The sequence below is a fragment of the Oryzias melastigma genome, linkage group LG22 (assembly GCF_002922805.2).
Source record: "Oryzias melastigma strain HK-1 linkage group LG22, ASM292280v2, whole genome shotgun sequence".
NCBI lineage: Eukaryota > Metazoa > Chordata > Actinopteri > Beloniformes > Adrianichthyidae > Oryzias > Oryzias melastigma.
This window is the reverse complement of record NC_050533.1, coordinates 16,555,565-16,576,008: the sequence shown is the minus strand read 5'-3', so window position 1 is coordinate 16,576,008 and position 20,444 is coordinate 16,555,565. Positions and strand designations below refer to the sequence as shown.

Genomic DNA, 20,444 nt, shown 5'->3' with positions numbered 1-20,444 from the left:
GAAAAATATATTTAATAATAAAAACTAAGAGGAAATTACATTTAACTAACAATAGGTCAGAAGAAATAAAATATATTTCCTTAATAGCCTTCATTCTTGTGAATGTAATATCTAACAGACATGATCTAAAACCGCAGATTGGCAGAGATATACAACCACATGCTCCTATTTCTAGATAATATGTTGACTAACTCAAAAGGAAATGTTCTTTTTTTTTAAGATTATCCAACCAGCTGTCGGTATTTAGTCCCATTGGCTGCATGATTACTGGAATAGCACCATCAGCTGGTCTACCATTTGGTATGAAAAAAAAAAACACTTGATACAAGTCCACACAGCATATTTTAATGGTTCTAGTTTTTTAGATATCTATAACCTCAGAATAGGACTCACAGAAGACAACGGGTAGATCTGTGTGATGTATGGGTTGCAGGTTCCTGTCCTCAGGATAAACCATTATTGTCGAGTAATTGATGCTCTGACCTTTCATCAGAGGCCTTCATGAAGAATTAACTCCAATTCATCCACTGGCTCAGCCACTGAGAACCAATTAGTAAATGTTAGCAAGCTAACATGCCAATCTATGATAGAGAACATGATGGACAGCGTGTCCGAATTAGGGCTGGGACTGCCCAAACACTTCCATCTGTAAAATTGTATTGCTTTGCCAATGGACGGTCCACACCTGATTAGGTTGTTTGATTACCCTCCCCAGGCATGAAAGTGTACTTTTAATTTAAGTAATTTTTGTCAGCTGTGCTGTTTGAAAAATCATGCCAGTACTCAGAAATATGTTTCCAGGTTTAAATCTATTAAAGACCTTTGTCACAACTCCCCTTTTCCTGGCAATATGGTGATTTGCTCAGAAGTATTTTTTTGTCTTTGAAAAATGAGTAAACGTGTTCATCGTGGGTTTGTGGGAGTGGACGAGTGACCTACCTATGTTAAAAATGAGTAAAAGTATAAGTTATAGACATTTAATAGCAAAATGAATCATCCTTATATGTCACTGGCTTCTTCAGTTTTTCTTGTTTGCTTTGTGTTGATGAAACTAAAATGTCTGAATGAATTTGAACAATAGACAGTTGTATCAGCTCTACTGACCTCCCTGATTCCTTTCATGCTTGAAAGAGCCCCATTTCTGCTTTCATTGCAGATGAACAAATAGGGGCAGCTGGCAATTACAATTACAGTAATAATATGTATTGATTCATAGGCAGAAGAGATATCAGACAACGATATTAGCCATCAAAGAGGTATTTGTGGAGGGGCTTGTTCCCTTTGTGACCTTCAAAAAACACTTATTAAGGAAACAATGGTGTCTGTTTTCATAAGGTCCTGTGTGCCAAGAACTCTTTCAAAACATATTCTGGTGCCACATTTACACTAGTATTAAAAGAGATCCCTGAAGTGGGTTTGAAACACACAGAAGATTTGGGCAATATGATTCTCCGTCTGCCTGTACATCCATCATCGGCTCATCAGCTGGTGTTGGATGCACCGTAGACAGTTATAAATGACCTAGATAGTACTGTGTTACTGACCCTGACCACGACTTTCTTATCTGAGCAAACACGTACAGAAGTTAAACTTCAATGAAAATGGTGTTTCTGGTGTTTTCAACATGTTTTTCTGGCATTGTTCTCATGATGCAGGTCATACAGTGGGGCAATCACCCAGCCACCAAGACCTAGTGGGCCCTGCATGGTTTAAAAGTGGACAGAAAATGTGGGCCCCTAATGGGTTTGTTCCATATTTTTTGTGGTGGCCCCACAAAAATTAGGCGGCTGGCTATGCGCAGCGGAGCGTGCTCCACTGCGCAGGCGTCCGGTCCCTGGGCAGTGGAGCCAAAGTGGGAAAACATAGATGGGGCCACCACAGAAAATGCCGACAAAAACATTCAGGACCCACATTTTCTGCCCACTTTTATACCATATAGGCCCCACTTGACCTTGATAGTCAATGCTCCAAAGATTTTCTATGAGGTTGAGATGTGCAATCTTGGGGCTGTTCTTCAGTATAGAGACCAGGACATTTGATCCATATGCAGGAAAAAATGAATGGCGCCATGTAGTCAGATTTTGAGTGAAAACTTCCATCAGCAAGGGTAAGTGTGGCTGGGTCTTTCAGCATGAGAACAGTCCCAAACACACTGCCCGGGTGACGAAGGAGTGACCTAGCCAGTCTCCAGATCTCAACCCCATGAAACATCACTGCTCTAGAGGAGATCTGCATGGAGGATTTGATACAACTTTCACATTTTGAATGAACAACTGCCGCTCTGCAGAAACTATGTCCTAGAAAATGTTGGCTTAAAACAACATAATCTTAATTAAAAGACCAAAGTTGATTGGAGGGGGACTTTAACAAATTTAGTCAAATGAAGGGATAAATGAGCTAAGGGTATGTGGCAATGAAGGAGAAGAAATGAGCTACACGGCATTAATAGCCTTACCGCCAGCCTCTTTTAACAGGGTTCAATATGGTCATCTTTGAGCTCAGCCCTCCTCAGTGATGTCGCAGTAAGAGAGATTTCTGCTGGGGTGTGAAGGAGGCCATCATTATCTCCTTTTCACAAGTCTTTCCGTCTTCTTTTTGTCCACCTCTCCTTCCATCTTTTCCCAGCACATATCCCTCTCGTTAGCGCTCGTCAACCTCTCCCCCCTTGCATCCATCACCCCTCACTTCAACACGTTTGAGAAGCGGGAACATTTCTCAACATTTTTCTCCCTCTGAAAATATTTATGGTTCCCTGCTTTTGACTTTCATCGTCCCCTAGGACTCGCTATTAAATGTGACCCTTGGGTGGCTGGAAAACAATAGGTTATATAGCCTTTTTTTTTCATTCTTTCCACCAACCTTCTTCATTTTTCCACCAAACCCATCACTGCCATCCACCCCGTGTCTGCTCTCCGCCTCTTATCATCACAGTCACACTGTCACAATGATGTGTGAGGCTCAGGGGCTATCACGAGAAGCAAACTGCTAAATGAAATGTTGCTTCACATGTGCAAACACTCGCAGTGCAAACACATTGTGTTTATCCTTGCAGAACGGAGTGCACGCAAGCACTTTTGTGGGAAGGCATCAATTTATGAATGCATATCTGGATTGCACAGTGTGTCAGGACTTGCAGATGAGAGGAAAAACATATTTAAATATGCACCCACTCACAGATAAAAGCAAGCTCTCAGGAGTAGTTTGGTTTTGTTCATGTCACTGCTTCTAAGTGTAGAATCAGGGAAGCTTAGTTTGGGAAGAAAATACATGTGTTGACAGCTCATGTTGTTAGCTCAAAGCTATCCGCATTTTCTGAATATTAGTTCTAACACTTGGTTTTGCATATTATCAGAAAGCCAAGAGTATTACTGCATTTAGATCAATTTCACATATTTCAATGTGCGCTACCTCAGTTTGATTAAAAGTAACATGGATAAACTTGAAACTGAATAGTGATCTAATCCAAGACCTACATTTACAACAGTCTGTCCTTTTTCTCAATGGAAGTAAACATTCACTCTGTCCATTAGTGGGATTCAAGGCCAAACAATTCACAAGCAACTTTTGAACGTTTCTTTAGTCTAACCAGGAACTGCCGATCTAAAGCAACATGGCTGTTCTTCCAGCATTAAGTGTGAAGAAGTCTTTTGGAATAAACATTGGATCCATTGACTGTATGAGAACTGGACTGTCTAAATCTCATAGACTTCTATTGAGAAATAAACTGCTATTATCAGTCAGAATAACCATTTTTGCCTTGCTTCCATTTTTACCATATTAGTGATAATCCTAATTATTTTTGTCATGATTTTTTTTCTGTAGTGACAGTTACTAAAGTTAGAAACAGGCCAATCAGGTGCCTTGAACATTTGGCAAATTTTGTGAAGCCTGTTTTCCAACAAGTTTACTTCTGATTGGCTAGAGTGGCTGCCATGGAAACAATGGCTCTGACCAATCACTGTTTACTAATGATATCTGGCTTCAACCTGAAAAAAGTGCAACGGAATTGACTGCATGTCATTGAAACTGGTAGCGAGTCATTTTCTACCCTTACACGGTGCAGTTCTGAACCAATGGACAGACCCAAAAACAATAGATAACTGGAGGAAGGCTAATTCTTCATCAATGCATCAAAAGGCAGAAAAATACATAATCACTCATAATGGCTTTGAGTCAATTCTGCACTAAATTGATCTACAATCTAGAAGAAAAACAATTAAATCAAGCAGAATTTAAATGAGAGTAAATTAAATTATGGATGTGGCTAATTGCTGGTGAGGATGACGGGGTGAACGGGTAACAAGAATTCAAAAGGTTTTTACGTCTAAGTGACTGAGGGTGATTATGTGCATTCAAATGAGGTTCTTTTACTTATTTGAAAAAAACTCATTAAACATAAAGTAAGAGCTGGTTAAATCTTTCAAATTCTAAATAAGACAGTTTCATCGTATCTCATTTAGCACAGGAGAGACTGGAAATCTCTTCATGAAAGAAAAAAGATTTTCATGTCCCAGAATTCTGTGCTGCTAAATTACTTGTTCTATCTGTGATTCACATGAGAAGCTGCGGTGAAATAAATGTTAGCAGCTCACTTTTGTCTTTTTTTGATCTTGTCTAAATCCTCGCTAATGAGAGCCCTCTATTCTACAACATTGTGCAGTTAAACATATAAATGAAATAATTGTTCTGCTTTTAATGAAAACTTCTTGAACAAATGGTTCTTCACTCCAGAAGACCCACAACTCAGCTGAGTGACAGGTTTGAATTCTTGTTGAGGTGCAGTTAAGTGTTAATTCTAAAAAGCTTCAAAGTTTAATATGACCTTTTAAATTAGTTAAGCTTTATTTTGCAAAATGTTCTTTTCTTACTGAAATCTTCTGTTCCTAATAGACTTTCCACATAACCTATGCCAAGTTCCTGCCTTTTAAAAAATAAAAGTTTGTCTCTGAGGGTTTGACTTAAGAAATTGATTTAAAACAAACAAATCAATGTTATTTTGTGCACACATCTTTTAAGGCAGTGGGCTACTATATTGATTGTGGTTTTCTAAAAAAAAAAAGAAAAGGTAGTGGACTTTTATATATAATATCTGCAGATTTCCTTTGTATTTGGGATTTTTTTTAAGAATATGGACCTCAAAATAGCTTTTTGAGACTCCTTCATTATTGTTATTCTTATCAATACCATAATACATATGTTGACATACATTATTCCACAGTTTATCACAACAGCTTTGTTTCTTTAAAACAAAAAAAAACTTTTGCCTCACAATCTGGAGAAAATCATGTGTTAAGAAGTAAAGTTTCCCTGTGAAATGATGCTTTGCTTAACTTCTCATGACGATCACTTTCCTCAGAAAGGAAAGAGTGAGAGCTGAGCTAGATCAGTGCTACGACTGGAGCTGTTACCATAGCAACACAATGCACCTCAAATCCAGTTTAAAAAATGCAACAGAATTGAAGTCTTAATCATTGATTTCAATTTTAATTTTTTTCATAAATGACCATTCTATGAGTGGGATAATGCCCTTCCAGGTGTGCATTATCACACATGAACGGACATCATGTCTGATAATCATTGGGATAATCAAGAGATTAACCCAATTAAAAGAATATGTGCTAATATGTCTGTATTAATTAATAATCAATACATCACACAGAGTGTGGCTCTGTATGCTGCTTAAGAATCAGGTGGGTGATTGTCAGATTGGAGACAGCTGAGCAGCATCTAGGGACTGTGTGCTGGGGTTGCTGGGAGATGTAGTGCAGACAGTACTCTGGAGATGGCTCCTGCCGCTGACTAGATAGGAAGACAGAGCACTGACTCCTGACACTAGTATAACCAAATCATGCTCAGTTAGTGCTAATGGGCCAAATGTGTGCCTAAAAAATATCCCCCAAACAATTATTATTATTATATTTTGACTGCCTCAAATTTCTTCATGCTCCTTGTATGATGATAAATAATTTTATTCTATTCTTTTTAGTGCAAATCCTATTTTAACTCATTAAAATGTTAACAATATTTCCATCAGGCCATCCTCCTTCTACAGCTTTAACCCTTTAAAATCAATTTCTTTGAATTTATGCCCCAGCACTCAGTCATCCACATACATTGACTTCATAAAATGTGTGTTTTGTACATAAATATTTAGAGCGAGGCGTGTTGACGAACAGTGCAGAGTTTATGGGTGCGCTGCGTCCGGCTTAAACGTGTGTGACAGTGCGGTATAATTAACAGCTGATGAGGCAGGCAGGACCTAAAGCACACTGCCAGGTTTCTCATCTAGCTTTATGCTCAGCTCTGTGTCTCCTCTAAGAAGTGCTGGATCAGCCCCCGGGGGAGGCTGCACGCACACAGGGCGCCCCGCAGAAGACAAATGACCCTGGTCAAGAGGAAAGTAAACTAAAATTGGTGACCATCTCAACAGTTAAGTGTGGCAGTGAAATGTTCAATTTGTGAGCATTTCTTTGTCTATTTGTTATTGTTTTCAGTTCTTCTGCCAGAGATTCCCTATAAACAAGTCTTTGTTTGTGGATTGCTAGCTGTAGGCTAATATGTGTGCAGCTTCTGGTACATTTCAAAGTCGTCGTTGAAAAGTTTTTGTGCTTTATCACGAGTCACAGTTTATGCTGCTCTCTCTCACTTTGGCGTGCCAAAAGTGTTCTTTATCTCCTCAAGAACATTTTATTCTTGTCAAAACTAAAAAAAAAAAAAAACTTACCGGCGTTAGCGTTAGCTAATTAGCGCCTGCACCTCATCATATGACTGGAAAGAAGGGAGAGAAAATACAGAGCGAGTGCAAAGTGAGATCAGCCACTAGGGGAGGTGTAAGAAAGCAGTACATGTATGGAAATGATGGCTTTAATTATGCATGAATACATTATCACTTCAAAGATAAGAATTTGTTCTCCTTGTTTGCTCTGTTGAAAGACTGTTAGATATCAGGGGAAAGCACGGACAAGCTCCTGGGAATTAGGTGTTAGCATCCTGTGAGAGGAGCCCTCTCAACATGGTAGACTTATGAGGCACGGACACATCTGCTATTCTTCTTTTATGAAATCATGTTTAGTTAATAAAAACATGGACTCCTTAAGTCATTGACCTGTTGTAATTACATCATTTCTTGCCTTCTTTCTTTTTTTCAGAAAAAATGACAAAGTGCCACTCAAGCAGTTGCTTGGAAACATTTTCTTTTTCAATTTCTTAACTTGAATGATTAAATAAGGATCCTTTACTTCACTGTGGCTTCAGTTTTAAACACACCACATGACTAAATGGGGTTTTTGTTGTATTATTGATGTAAACATTTGCTGCATTCAGTGATTATTTTGTCAAATTATGACTAGAAAACTGGCAAAAACGACCCAAAAACAATAACTGACATGCTTGCTATTGTTTCAATGTTTTTCCAGACCTCCAGTCATAAATAAGTGAACAGAAATGATTTATTCCCAGAAAAAGTTGAAACAATACAAATGCAATAACTAAACATCATATTTTTAAGAAAAAAACTTGTTAGACATTTAATTGAATAATCTAACATTTGGATTCGCATTTGTAAAAATAATTCAAAGTTTTTCTTTATTTTATTTGCAATGATGCTTTGACCTTTAGAGTGACATTTGTTTACATTCATCTCTGTTAAGATTTTAATCATTTTAGTCTGGTTTATAATTGAATCATAACTGAGATCTTGCAGACATATTTATATATATATATTTCCTACTTGTTAGGATTTGACTGAAAACAACATTTTTTTCCTGTTATGTGACAGTCTCAGACGAGTTGAAGGTGAAATATAAATGCAATTGAATCCTTTTCGAAATGATCTTAAAATGAAGTTAATAATTTTCTAGATGACTAGAAGTTTTCACAAAATCTAAATTATTATATTTTTGTTTATCTCTGTGCTTATTCATTCTAACTAAAGGTTTATGTTAAAACTATGTCCTTTGCTTCATAACAAACTCGACTCATGCTTATGCTATTTTTAAAAGGATTTTTTTTCTCTCTTAAAATTGAACATTCAAAATTCTCATGTTTGTTGACAATAAGGAGAAACTTGTTAATTTCTTGCATTACTCTAATTCTTGCTCAGATTTAACTTTACTGTGAATATTTTCAGAGGTGGAACATGATACCTATGGAAAAATCCCAGCCGTTGCACGGTTTTGAAACCTATTTAGGGTGTATTCAGACATTCGGTTTGTGAAACCCTTGTGCTATCCTCGGCATGTTTACGTTAAAAGTGGGGTCATCTGGACCCCACAAGACAGCGTGCTGAACTTTTTTTTATGCCCCCCCCCCTTTGTAATTTTTTGGCCAATGACTGAAAATAACTTTAGATTAAACTCAAGGTTCTGGACTCAATCCGGTCCAAATTAAGTAAGTTAAGTAGACTCGGTTTAGTCGGAAACACCCTTAGTAAACTTTTATACTTTTTAACAGCCAAGGATTTACAGTTTTTTTTTATATATATTTTTAAGGCTTACTTATCCTTTAATAATCTTATTTCCTGGTTGAAAAACCTACAAACTTATAAGTTAATTTGACTTTTCTTGTTTCTTGGCAACAAAATGTTGATTAATTAACGCTTTGTATAAAACTTCACAGTTTTTTTCAGTATTGTATTTTGAAGGTGTAAAAGTGGAGAAATATTTGTATAAATATATTTTTACTGACACAAAAATGTTTTCCAGGTTTTTGTGTCATTGTTTTTAGTGTATTTCTTTACATGTGATCTCTTTTTTGTTCAGAAAAAATAACATACATTTTAATTAGGATCCTAATTTAAAAACAATGATAAAGTGAGTTGTTAAGTTCACAGCATGCTACTTCCATGCGGTAAGGGCAGTACATTTTTTTCATAATCCTCTATAAAACAATGTTGGATCTCAATTTTTTATTTCTTTTGCTAGAAAATTGTGTTCTAAAAGATTATAAAAAGAGATTGAGGGTTTTAAAATCTTTCTGAAGCCCTGGTGACCCACATTTGCACCGCACACTCCTTTTTTCCCCAAATGCAGAAGCGTAATACGTTTTCCCCATGGCCGCTGGCTGTCAGCCGATTTACACTTCCAATTGAAAAGCAAATGAGAATTGCCCAGGAACACTTCCCTTACTGTAAAAATTGCCTCACCAGAATCAATACTGCTGCACACATGGCGATTTGAAAGAGCCTTAAATTTAAGCAGGCAGGACAAACTAATAGAGCCAATTGCTTTGACTCTGTGGAATTATACAGCTGGGAGTAGGAAAGTAAAAAAAGGCTAATTAAATCAGTAAATTCTCTCAAGGCTTTTACTGTCTGCCACTTCACCTGTGGCACTCTACTGTGCTCAACCTCCTCATATCCAAAACACTGCTTGCCCCCAGAAAAGGACAATGCAATTACTCCCACAAGGTGGTAATAACAGCTGTGTTTATTTTACCTTGATTGCATTTAAAGGTCCCTAACACTTTGTGTTCTTGCAGAAACAACAGCCCCTTTTTTGATTTGTGCTTAAGCATACGGGCATCTATTTAGTTGATATTGTCAGGAACCGCCCTCAGCGTGCGAGAAAATGTTAGCGTTTGAAGCCAAGTGTTATCACAAAGCCCCAGAAAGTGACCAGCAGGGGGTTTAATAACCCACAATGCTGTGTCCGTTTACAACCAGTCCTCTCTGACAGGAACAGCATTAAAACGGCCTCTTTTATTCACAGGCCGGCCTCGCTTTTCACAAGCCAAGGTCATCTGAGGACAGGCGCCGAGCAACAGCTGTGTTCCTGATTTGTCAGGAGAAAAAAAAAAAAAAAAAAAGGTGTCGAGTCATCAATTCAAAGTTTCTGCTGCTCTTATCAAGACCTCAATTAGTGATGATTAGATGAAGGAGAAATTGGAGACAAACCACACAGCAGCTGTTTTTGAGGCCATCCCTTCAACGCCAGGCCTGAAGGCATGACGCTCGTTTTCATCGCTGCTCGCCTCATTATTCCCACTGCCTGTCTCTGCTGAGGAAAGGCTCTTAATAACTGTTTGTTTTTGATTAATCACGCTGAAATATGTTGAATGTTATTGAAAATTAAGTGATGCGTGTGTTATTTTGCAGAGAAAAAAAATGACAAAAACTAGAAAAAGGTGTTTTTTTTCCTTTGAACTGACTTACAGCAAATTTACTAATTAGAAACAACGGAATGCAGAGATTAGAAAATGACTTTATAGAGCGGCTCTGAAGTGCATATAACATCGGCAAATAATTCAACCAGAAACATGTTAAAGATCAATTAAAAAAGCAAAACAAAAGATTAAAAAAACATTACGTTTGATTTTACCATGACAGCCAAAATACCAAAAAAAAAAATAGACAACTAATTAAAATGTTTTATGATTAGTTGTGTAACCTTGGCCTGTCCTTTAAATCTGTCCAACCTGGTTGTGCTCTTATTTTGATAGGGTCAACTCCCTTTATCAATGTTATTATTAATGTTTTGTTTGTAGTTGTTTTTTGTCTCCAATACAATCAGTTGATTATTGGTTGGGTTTTGTACACTCTGGGCTGCGTGAGACGAAAAAACCCAAAGATCTTCTATAGGTCTGCGATCCTATTACCAATAATTGTTACAGTTGAAAGAATATTCAGTAGCGCTTCACGAAATACAACTTTTGGTCAATATAATGGATAATTGTCTTCATCTAATCAGTGATGTCCCATAGTACTTACCTCCGGTTCCTACTCGTGTTTCATTTTTAAACATTTCATTTTGTTTAAAAAAAAAGTGTCTTTTTTGCATACACCAAGAATGATAGGTAGTGTGGGACATGGCTGATTGGATGATTTGTGAACTGTGGTGAGGAGTTGATTGAGCTCAATTTTCAGTGGGCGTGGCCAGAAGACTCATTGAAAAGACGAGTCTTTAAAATGTAAGGTTCCTTTTCTATTAGTTGTTTTGACTTTTTAAATAACAGTATGATATGTTTTTGCGTTGAATGATTTGCACTTAAAGGCCACCGTACATTATAGTGCATTTTAAAGTCTCATCTAGGTTTCTTTGCTCACATTTGTTGACTCTTTGCATGTCAAAGTGATGAATTATCTTGTCATCCATGCAGCTGCGTGAAGCTGATGATCATATTATTTGTAATGTTCTGCTGCACATGGGTTCTGCTAAGGTATTGGATTCTTTGTTTACCTTTTATTTCCATGCCTGACTATGACAGAGGGATACAAAATCTTGAATAGCAGTTGATATTTTCACACGGAGGGCGAAGATGTAAATGTTTGTCAGAACACACATGCTCAACCACGCACCACATATGTGTCGCTTCTATTAATCTCCTGTTGTCTCTCTCTGGTCCTTGTTTAGAATCACAGTGCACACTGTGTGGTGAACCAGAAGGTGAGTGGGCCTTTGCCATTTTCTGAAAGCTCTCGTCATTGTCATCTCCCGGCTTGTTGCTGGCTGCTGGAGGAGGGTGGGAAGTGGAGCGTGGGCGTCACTTCACCGCAGAAACAATGTTCTTCAGTCCTCATCGCCAAATGCATCCTACTGGTGATGCTCCTGCAGAAACTGCATCCGTTTGAAAGAGGCCCCGTGTGTAGGATTGCATTGCTGAAGAACATATAATCCCGGCAGCCAATCATGTTTCTGTTCTCGCTGACAGGATTGGTTGACAGCATGACGGCTGAAGGGCGCTTTCTGAGTCTTTTCTAACCTTTTGCTGCTTCTTTTTCACATTTCTGTTAAACTTTGCTGAAATTAGTACTTTATTGGACAAACTATCTTAAGCTAAATCAGGAGCTTTTGTCTTGTTCCTGATGCCTCCTTCATTTCTGATTCATATATTTCGCTCCATTTCATCATGAAGCCTTCTCTTTGCATGACATATTTATGCCGGGATCCTCTTTCCTTTTGTGCTCAGCTACATTACATGTGCTTGGTGTTCTACAGAAAATAGACCAGATGAAATGTTAACCAGCAAGAGCTAAGACATGATCGCAAAACGTATTTCCTTATGGACTCTGTGACAGACATAATATTTCACTGCGGCTTTAACCTTGTCCAGAAATCAGCCATGTGCCTCTAAGCCCAATAAGTACAATTTTATGTCTCAAAAATCAATGGGTCTCTCTCTGCTTTGCTTGATTGGATTAGGACGTAATCAAATCGAGCATAATAACTGTGTTCTTGTGACCTTCCTGCTGAGACAGGCCAGTGGGAGAGGGAGACTGCATGAAGGATGGGAAGTGTGTGTGCATGTATGCAATATCTTATGAGGGTGAGTGGGTTTAGAGCTGGAGCATCATTTCCAGACACTTTTGCACTGTTGCTTCAATAGCAAAGAAACATCTAGACAAACTTGATGTCGCCAGAACAACAAGAAACACCTTTACAGAGTTCGTTCCTATAGATACTTGAATGCAAAGTATGAACAAACAGCAATTTGTGGGCCAAAAGAGGCAAATAATCCACTCCCAGAATGGTTCTTTTCAAAAGCTAAAGGATTTAGAGCAAGGTGCAGTTCAAGTCGTGACCACTAGGAGCTTGCTACACAATCTGGACCATGATTCTGCAACCTGCGGCTCTTTAACCTCTCCATAGTGACTCTCTGGCTAAAGAAAAATAAAATAATAGTATTGTTTTTATTTATATTAGTTTAAAAAATGTATGACTGAGGTGCACTTCACAGATAAAATATGTAAAGATTTTTATAGCTGCACTGCTGTGATCCGATTTGAAACAAGACGTCTTTTATTTTGAAAGGAATTCATAGGGGCTTCTGTCAAATGTAAAAAATAATTTCACATTTTAAGAAAGTGCTATTTTCTCTTTATATTTCTGTTTTTGTTCATGCCAGAAAAGATGCATAATTCATATTTAGTATTAAAAAAACATTTTAATGCAAGGACAGCAGAATCAAAATCAGACTTTGTGGCTCCTATTAAGTTTCTATCAGTAGAAAACAGACCCAAATTTACTGTTAATGGTTGCAGACCCCTGGTCTAGTTTATAATTATGTTTATTGTATACAATAAAAGGGAAGGTGTAGGCAATGTTTAGCATCACATGACCTGTTCCTTATGAACATAATATAAGACACAAAATACGGCGGGGCAAAAACAATTTAGTCAGCCACCAATTGCACAAGTTCTCCCACTTAAACCTTACCGTACTTTATTCCAGGTATACCTCAACTCTGAGAGACAAAATGAGAAAAAAAAATCCAGAAAATCCCATTGTCTGATTTTCAAAGAATTTATTTTAAAATGATGGTGGAAAATAAGTATTTGGCCAGATTTCTGGCTCTTCTGTAAGATGATCCTCTGTCCTCCAATCGATACCTGTAATAATGGCACCTGTTTGAACTTGTTGTCGATATAAAAGACACCTTTCCACAACCTCAAACAGTCACACTACAAACTCCACTACGACCAAGACCAAAGAGCTGTCTAAGGACACCAGAAACAAAATTCCCCACAGACAGCCCCAAAACATCACGGCTCTCGAGGAGATCTGCATGGAGGAATGGACCAAAAATACCAGCAACACTTTGTGAAAACCTTGTGAAGACTTGCAGAAAACATTTTACTGCAGTCATTGCCAACAAAGGGCAGAAAACAAAGTATTGAGTTGAACTTTTGTTAATGACCAAATACGTATTTTCCACCATAATTTACTAATAAATTACAAATCAGACAATTTGATTTTTTTTCCTCATTTTGTCTCTCATAGTTGAGGTTTACCTATGATGAAAATTACAGGATTCTCTCTTCTTTTTAAGTGGGAGAATTTGCACAACCAGTGGCTGACTGAATACTTCTTTTGCCTCACTGTACCAGCAGAGAAGCTGTCACGGAACTGAAGAGTTACGGTTTCATTTATCAGTCAAAAGATCAAAATTTAAGTTGGGTCCATTGACTGTATATGATAACTGGACCGAGTGAGTATGACTTACTTCTGGCTCTAAGGAAATTAGGCCAGTTAAGTTGCCATTTTTTATAGTACGGATCCTGCCATGTTGAAACCAAACATCGTCAGTAAACTGTGATTTGTCCAAGTTGGTCTGAGTCAACGTCTCTATGGCAACCACTTTCCCCAATCAGGAGTGAGCTTGTTGGAAGTCCACACCCCTACCACTTGTTTGGGAAAATCTGTTAATTAGACATTCTGAATGTTGGACGACAGACCGGATGCTTTTATTAAAGCATCTTATTGGTCAGTTTATAACTTGAATAAGTTGCTAGACAAAAAAATAGATATAAAATAAGAATGATCAAGAACATGTATGTTTAAAAATATGCATTAGAGGTTATTCTGACAAATATAATAATAGCTGATCATATCTCTATTTGGCTTTTTGGAACCAGCATATATTTCCTGTTTAAAATGTTCAAAGGGAGGGGTCACTCAGTCCAGTTCTCTTATACAGCCAATGGCTGTATCTTAAATCAGATTTTAAATATATTAAATATTGATAGGATTAAAAAAAATAAAAACAAATCTAAAATGGTCTCAAATTAAATGTTTGACAGTTTTGACTAACATTGCCCCTTGATCCAAAAATACTTTAGTCCTTTGAACAGATTTTATTATTTTCACAACTGTACTTGTGGGACAATTTTTCCCCCATTTTAACATCACCCCACAACAAATTAATTTTCCTCTGGAAATATAATTGCACACTTCAGATTGTGAGCTTTTTGAGGAGCACTTCTTAAGAAAGACGGCTTTTAACAAGATCTGTGAAAAGATGCTTTCACCAGACGAGGAAGCGGCACTGAAGATCAACAATTAATCTGTGGTTCAACAGAAGGAAAATCATCCCTTCAATCCTTAATAGTCTCATAATAATGTTTTCCCCATAAAAGAGATGATTTTGAAAATTCATGTGAGCACAAAAAAATAAACAAGAAATCACAGAAGTTGTTTTTGCATATCTTCTGTTTTTTCTGTGGGCATTTTCACTGAGTGTTTGAGTCTAGCGCAGGCGGAGAAAATGTGTTTTGCTCTGAAAAGGTCTACAATCAGAGTTATGACTAATGACAGCTTCTCTGTTATGGTGGCATCCTTTAAAAGCTGCTTTGTATCTAGATCACATCAAATATTAATATTTCCGAGCCTTTTGTGAGGCAGAGTGAACGCTGTGTGGATTGGATCTGTTTCAGCTTATTTTTAGGCTGCATTCGTTCTGACAGTCGGGGGAAGAAAAGGGCAAATGTGGAGTTGCACATTTTCACAAGTGTTTGGAAGCTATAAGTCAAATAAGCTTTTTTCCCTTTTTCTCATAAGATATTCTTGGTGCATTTTGTTTCGCTGCACTGTGTTTGAAAAGAAATTGCAAACATTTTTAGCCCCCCAGCCATTAACAGACATGCTCTTTTTTTAAGCTATAAACATGAGCTTTGAAATTTAATGAGAATTACAAAAAGTGCTGGAAAAAATGTACATTGCAGAACCACAGAATCGTTTAATCCCTTGACGCCTGAACTTAATTCTAGCTATCAGGAGTCGAACACCCTACTGCTGCACCACGGCCACCAGTCAATGTTAAAACACCGTGGAACAATGTAAAAGACTTGACATAAACCAGATTTAAAAGGCTCCAAATGCTAAAAAAAAGCAACATTTTCATTAAAGGGAAGTAACTTTGAAAGCACTTATTGGATTTGCCAAAGATTTTTATCAGATACAAGATGGAAAGTTTTATTTTTCATCTCTGTTCTCCTTGTGGGGACAAAACCCTTTTTTTCTTTTTTGGTTAATAGAAAACAAGATACATGTTGAATTCTGTAAATTATGTTTTCCTTTGCCTGATCTCTTAGAAAACAGTCACATATCAACTAAATGCCACCGCATGGAAACCTAAGTGCTGGTTGCACTTTATATGGATGGCCGCTGTCCCGTGACATTTACTCATCCAATCAGAGCTGCTGCTGGCCGTAGGGATTGGTCCATTGGGACCGTATTATAAAAGTACTGTAATAAAGCTTGAAGATGTTTAAATAGGAAAGAACCTGGAACCAGGTCAGTTCACCAAGTAGCCACTAGGGTTTATTACAAGAACAAAGATTTTCCCATTCACTTTGGTATATAGTGATTTTACAGCAATAAAATACAGTATTTTTAAACCTGTTTTAAAACATTTTTCTTATTTTGTCCAGGTTTTATATGGTAATGTATATTTTTTCATGCTACTGATCATGTTTTGCCGTCACAGGCAAAAACGTCAAACATCTTTTTAAAAAGTTGCATTGTCATAGGCACAGCATTGGATTTGTCTCTAAGAAATTCCCAGGAAGGAGCAGACGCTATGCACTATGCACCCCTGTTAGAAAAGTCTGAAATTGCCAGTGTGTATCTTACAAGTCCAACCGGGCCTTAATGCCTGCAGATAATAATCTATCCAGATGGACAGATAAAGAGAACAATAATGTGAGAGGGACTAAAGAGCAAGCGTTTTCATTTGCACTAGTTGCTCCTATCTATTCTGCTGAATTTGTAGTTAGGGCGACATGCCTTACTGGGTCTGTTTATCTTTGAACTCAGTAACCCTCTCAGTTGTGGCTCATAGACAAACACACAATAAAAATCACGAATAATATTTCTCATCGAGTCTGATGTATGTTAGAGTCTAGAATGCTGAAGGCGCTTTGTTTGGTGAAGATGCTGCATAATTCTTTCTGTTGAGGTCATTATTTCTGCCCGGACTGTCTTGTGCAAGGACGTTGAGAGATCTGTTCATTTTTTTAATGCACCAATTCAAGTTTTTTTCCTGGGGTTGCTGTGTGAAATGAACCATATCAATAATTTGAAATGAAGTACACCAAGACAACAGTGGAATGGAAAAGACATTCACATAAGAAAGTACCGTGGCATAAAGTAACCTAACTTTTTACTGAAAAAAAAAATGAGATGACCTTTACCCAGCTACCTCTGTAAACTGTCTTGCTACAGATAGAAAAACACTGAGGTATGAATAATAGCTGCTTTGGAGCAATGGTGAAGGGTGGACTGTTTTTGACAGTGTGGCCTTAACATTACTGAAAAACCAAAGCCTTTTTGACAGTTGCCCCCTTAACATTAAACTCCAGATTTGATATTATTGGAGAACCCACCTTTCAAATGCTTGTTGTGACAGCTTTAATAAAAATCCAAACATGTTCAGTCAAGATCCGATGGATCGTGTCAGGCTTATCCTGTGTTTGTCCAATGCTAACAAGAAATTCCCAAATGGTAAAATCAAAGTCTAATTGACTTTTAGAACATTTATGCAGTTTAATAATCATGTAACTATTAAAATGTAGTTCATAGGCAGTGGAGTCCACTCGGTCTGATTGGGGGAGTGCCCCAAGGATCAGTTTAGGGGCCACTCTAGATGGAGTCAAAGAGCTCTGAAAACTGTTCAGGAACTATTCCTATGGAAAACCCATTCCAACTAAGCCAGTAAAACCAATTGAAAGTTTGCATGAATGCTGACTTGTACATGTTATATGGGTTTTTTAGTTGTCTGGATCTATTGAAGTCTATAGAGAAGAGTAGCCACATTGTCAGGTGAGCTCAGGTGTGTCTTGCAGTTCCCTTAAGGCTCATTGAAAATGGAAGGCACAAGTGTCCCATATGTGTATTGTGAAGTATTTGTAAGGCTAGTGTAAACTGTATGCACTTGTGATGACGAGAGACGCTGTCGTTCGATGCCCTTACGCCTCACTGTAGTCATTAGGAAGCATCAATCACGACTTCCTTCATGACCAGATATGGACTGTTTGGTTAAACCTGTACAGGGGATGCAGGTGCCCTATACTTATCACACCTCTATCACAATCCACAGGATTTAGGGGGTTATAAAATGACAAATATGTATGACGCACCACTTTATCCTTACTTTACTCTTGGACGTTTGCTAAAAATGTTCGCTACAATGTGTTAATCATAGCAAGAACATTTTTTCTTTATGGACTCACAGAGTGGTCTACAATCTGGCTATTTCATATGGACCACGTGCGTGCCCCATACAGGTTTGCTTGTTTTTTGCCCACAGACAGATCTAACCATGTAAGGCCAGTTGTGACTAATTCTTAAGATAGCAGGCTTTCTGGCTTTCTGCATCTGGTCTTTCAGATAATCTGAAGTTATAGTGCTTGCAGTATGGATATATGCCACTCAGATTGTGACCGGTCTATGATATCCCTACAAGTTGGTGGGAAGGTTTGTGTTTTCATTAGAAAGGGGTAACACGACTTTGCATGGAAGACGCATGCTGGAACTCCTGAAAACAAGTCTAACAGTGGAGACCAAACTTGGTAAAGCAAGACTGAAGAGGACCTAACCAGAATCCAGAGATACAGTTGTGTCGAGTTGAGCTCCGAAAGTTTCTGAAGGAAAGACGAGGCCGAGCTACAGGCTCAGGCAGCACAGAGACAGAGATGCTGTTGGACAGGTGCAGCACAAACGTGATGGCTGGGGTTTAAACCCATTCCAGCAGAACATCTGAAGCTGATGAGAGAAAGCTGTTGTAAATGAAATTCAGAAGCAAGAAGAGGCTGCGAGATGTCCACAAGGTCAGTGAATCAGATGGGAGGGTAGAGAGAGAGAAAAAAAGTGTCATAGTGAGGCATATGCGATGTAGACAGGCAATTAGAGGTGGCTTCACGTCAAGAAATTCTGCATTTTAAATAATCTTATCACACAGGAGATTTACATAAAGGCAGTATTAGGTGCTAAGATGTTCAGCAGCAACAACTGAAGGGAAATTAAAATAAATGCAGCAATGTGGAAAAAGAAGCAGAGAATTGTGTTTTTATGTGATGTAGCAAGAGAAGTGTAGCACTGTGGAAGCTTTTGGGGAAATTACTGGACTGTTGGATCAGCATAGAGAACTGAGAGAAGGTGAACAGGGACTTGGGTAGCCAGCTTATAGGTCCTCAGAATATGACCTGCACAAACCTCAGGCTAGAAGTGGTGTCTGAGTCAGAACCTGTATATTTCATAGAGCTTACAGTTCCCTTGGAAAACTGAAGCAATGGCCCATGGGAAAAAAAAACGTAAAAACTGGCTACAGATGTAGAAAAAGGGAGATGGAAGTCTAGGCCGAATCCAAAAACCCAACATCCCATTGACTTCTAATGAGAAATAAACAGCTATTACTCAGTCACTATAGTTGTAAGAATAACCATTCATGCTCTACTACCTTTTTAAACATGTGTTTACTGATCCTATTTTTACTTATGATATATTTTCTTTTGTAGTCTAAGTCATTCAAGTTATAAACTGACCAATCAGATCCCTCAGTAAAAGCATGTGGTGCCCGCCAGCCCCCATCTGGAACATTTGAAACATCCGATTGACAGGTTCTCTCAAACCTGCTTTTAAGTGGTAGTGGTGCGGACTTTCAACAAGCTCATTCCTGAATGGTGAAAGTGGTTGCTATAGAAACGTTGACTGAAACCGACTGGGACCAATCTCTGCTTGCTGATGATATCTGGTCTTAGCATGGTGGCATCCGTACAGGGAAAAATTAGCGACTAATGTGACTTAATTTGGCTGGAAGTATGCCACGGATGATGTCGCACTCACCTGGTCCAGTGTTCTTATACAGTCAATGGTTGCTACTCCATCGCAAAGCCACACAATCACAGTCACACCTAGGGCCAATTCAGAGGCCACTCTTTTTTGCATGTTTTGGTGAACAAGGTGGATTTCTGGTTTTCAGTGGAAATTGTTTTGAAGCTGAGTTGCTTCTCCCTAATTTATGTTAAAGTTGGTGTGCTAAATCTGCCCTTTATTGTGTTTTTTGTTTTTCCTCGTCTCTTCTTGTAGACCGGCATTGCAGATAATCCTAGCCCTCCTTGGGCATGTCTGCCTCTAAATTCTCTTTCATTTTCCATCCCACTCTCTTTCTCGTCTCTATCTTGGAGACTGCCATTTATCATAATAATCATTAGGGTTAACTAGTTGTCAGTCTCCTGATTGCTTGCTGCTGGCTGATGAGCAACTTGTGTTTATAGAGCTGAGGGTATGGCTGCAGACAAATACGGGGGGTGGTTCTGGGGCGCTGAAAAACATTGTTTAGTCTTCTCCGTATGTTGTCTCTATTGTTTAGGGTTCCCATCTGAAGACCCAAGTGAACTATTAGTACCTCATACCCACACTAGTCATGCTTTATTTTAGAATGGGCAGCATAAATGTAAAGTAAGTGGATACTAAGAGGAATCCCCTTTCCTAACTAGATTGCTGTAACCAATGAGTTATCTATCACTAGAGATGGCATACTAGCCTGTTGTGTACGCAAAGTTGGGCGCCATATTGGAATGGTCAAGAAGCCTGTTTACTGCTGTGCTACAATTGTACAAACAGAGATGGAAAAACAAGAATGTGACTTTTCACAAGTAAATTATTACTGTCAGTTGATAAAGGAGAACTTCTGGAAAACATTTTAGACTGCATGTCTGAGATCTTCATTTC

At 38.2% G+C, this 20,444-nt stretch overlaps 1 protein-coding gene across 7 annotated transcripts in view; it reads left to right on the top strand.

The window, feature by feature from the left end:
• The window catches only part of dlgap2a (discs, large (Drosophila) homolog-associated protein 2a), a 189,452-nt gene that overhangs the window by 71,075 nt on the left and 97,933 nt on the right, over positions 1–20,444 (top strand). The window contains exon 2 of one of the 7 annotated variants that reach the window (XM_036210028.1): positions 11,349–11,381. The exons of the other annotated variants lie outside the window; for them this stretch is intronic. The gene's annotated coding sequence lies outside the window, so the exon portion shown is untranslated. The remainder of the gene's footprint in view (positions 1–11,348; positions 11,382–20,444) is intronic. 7 annotated transcript variants of the gene reach the window in all.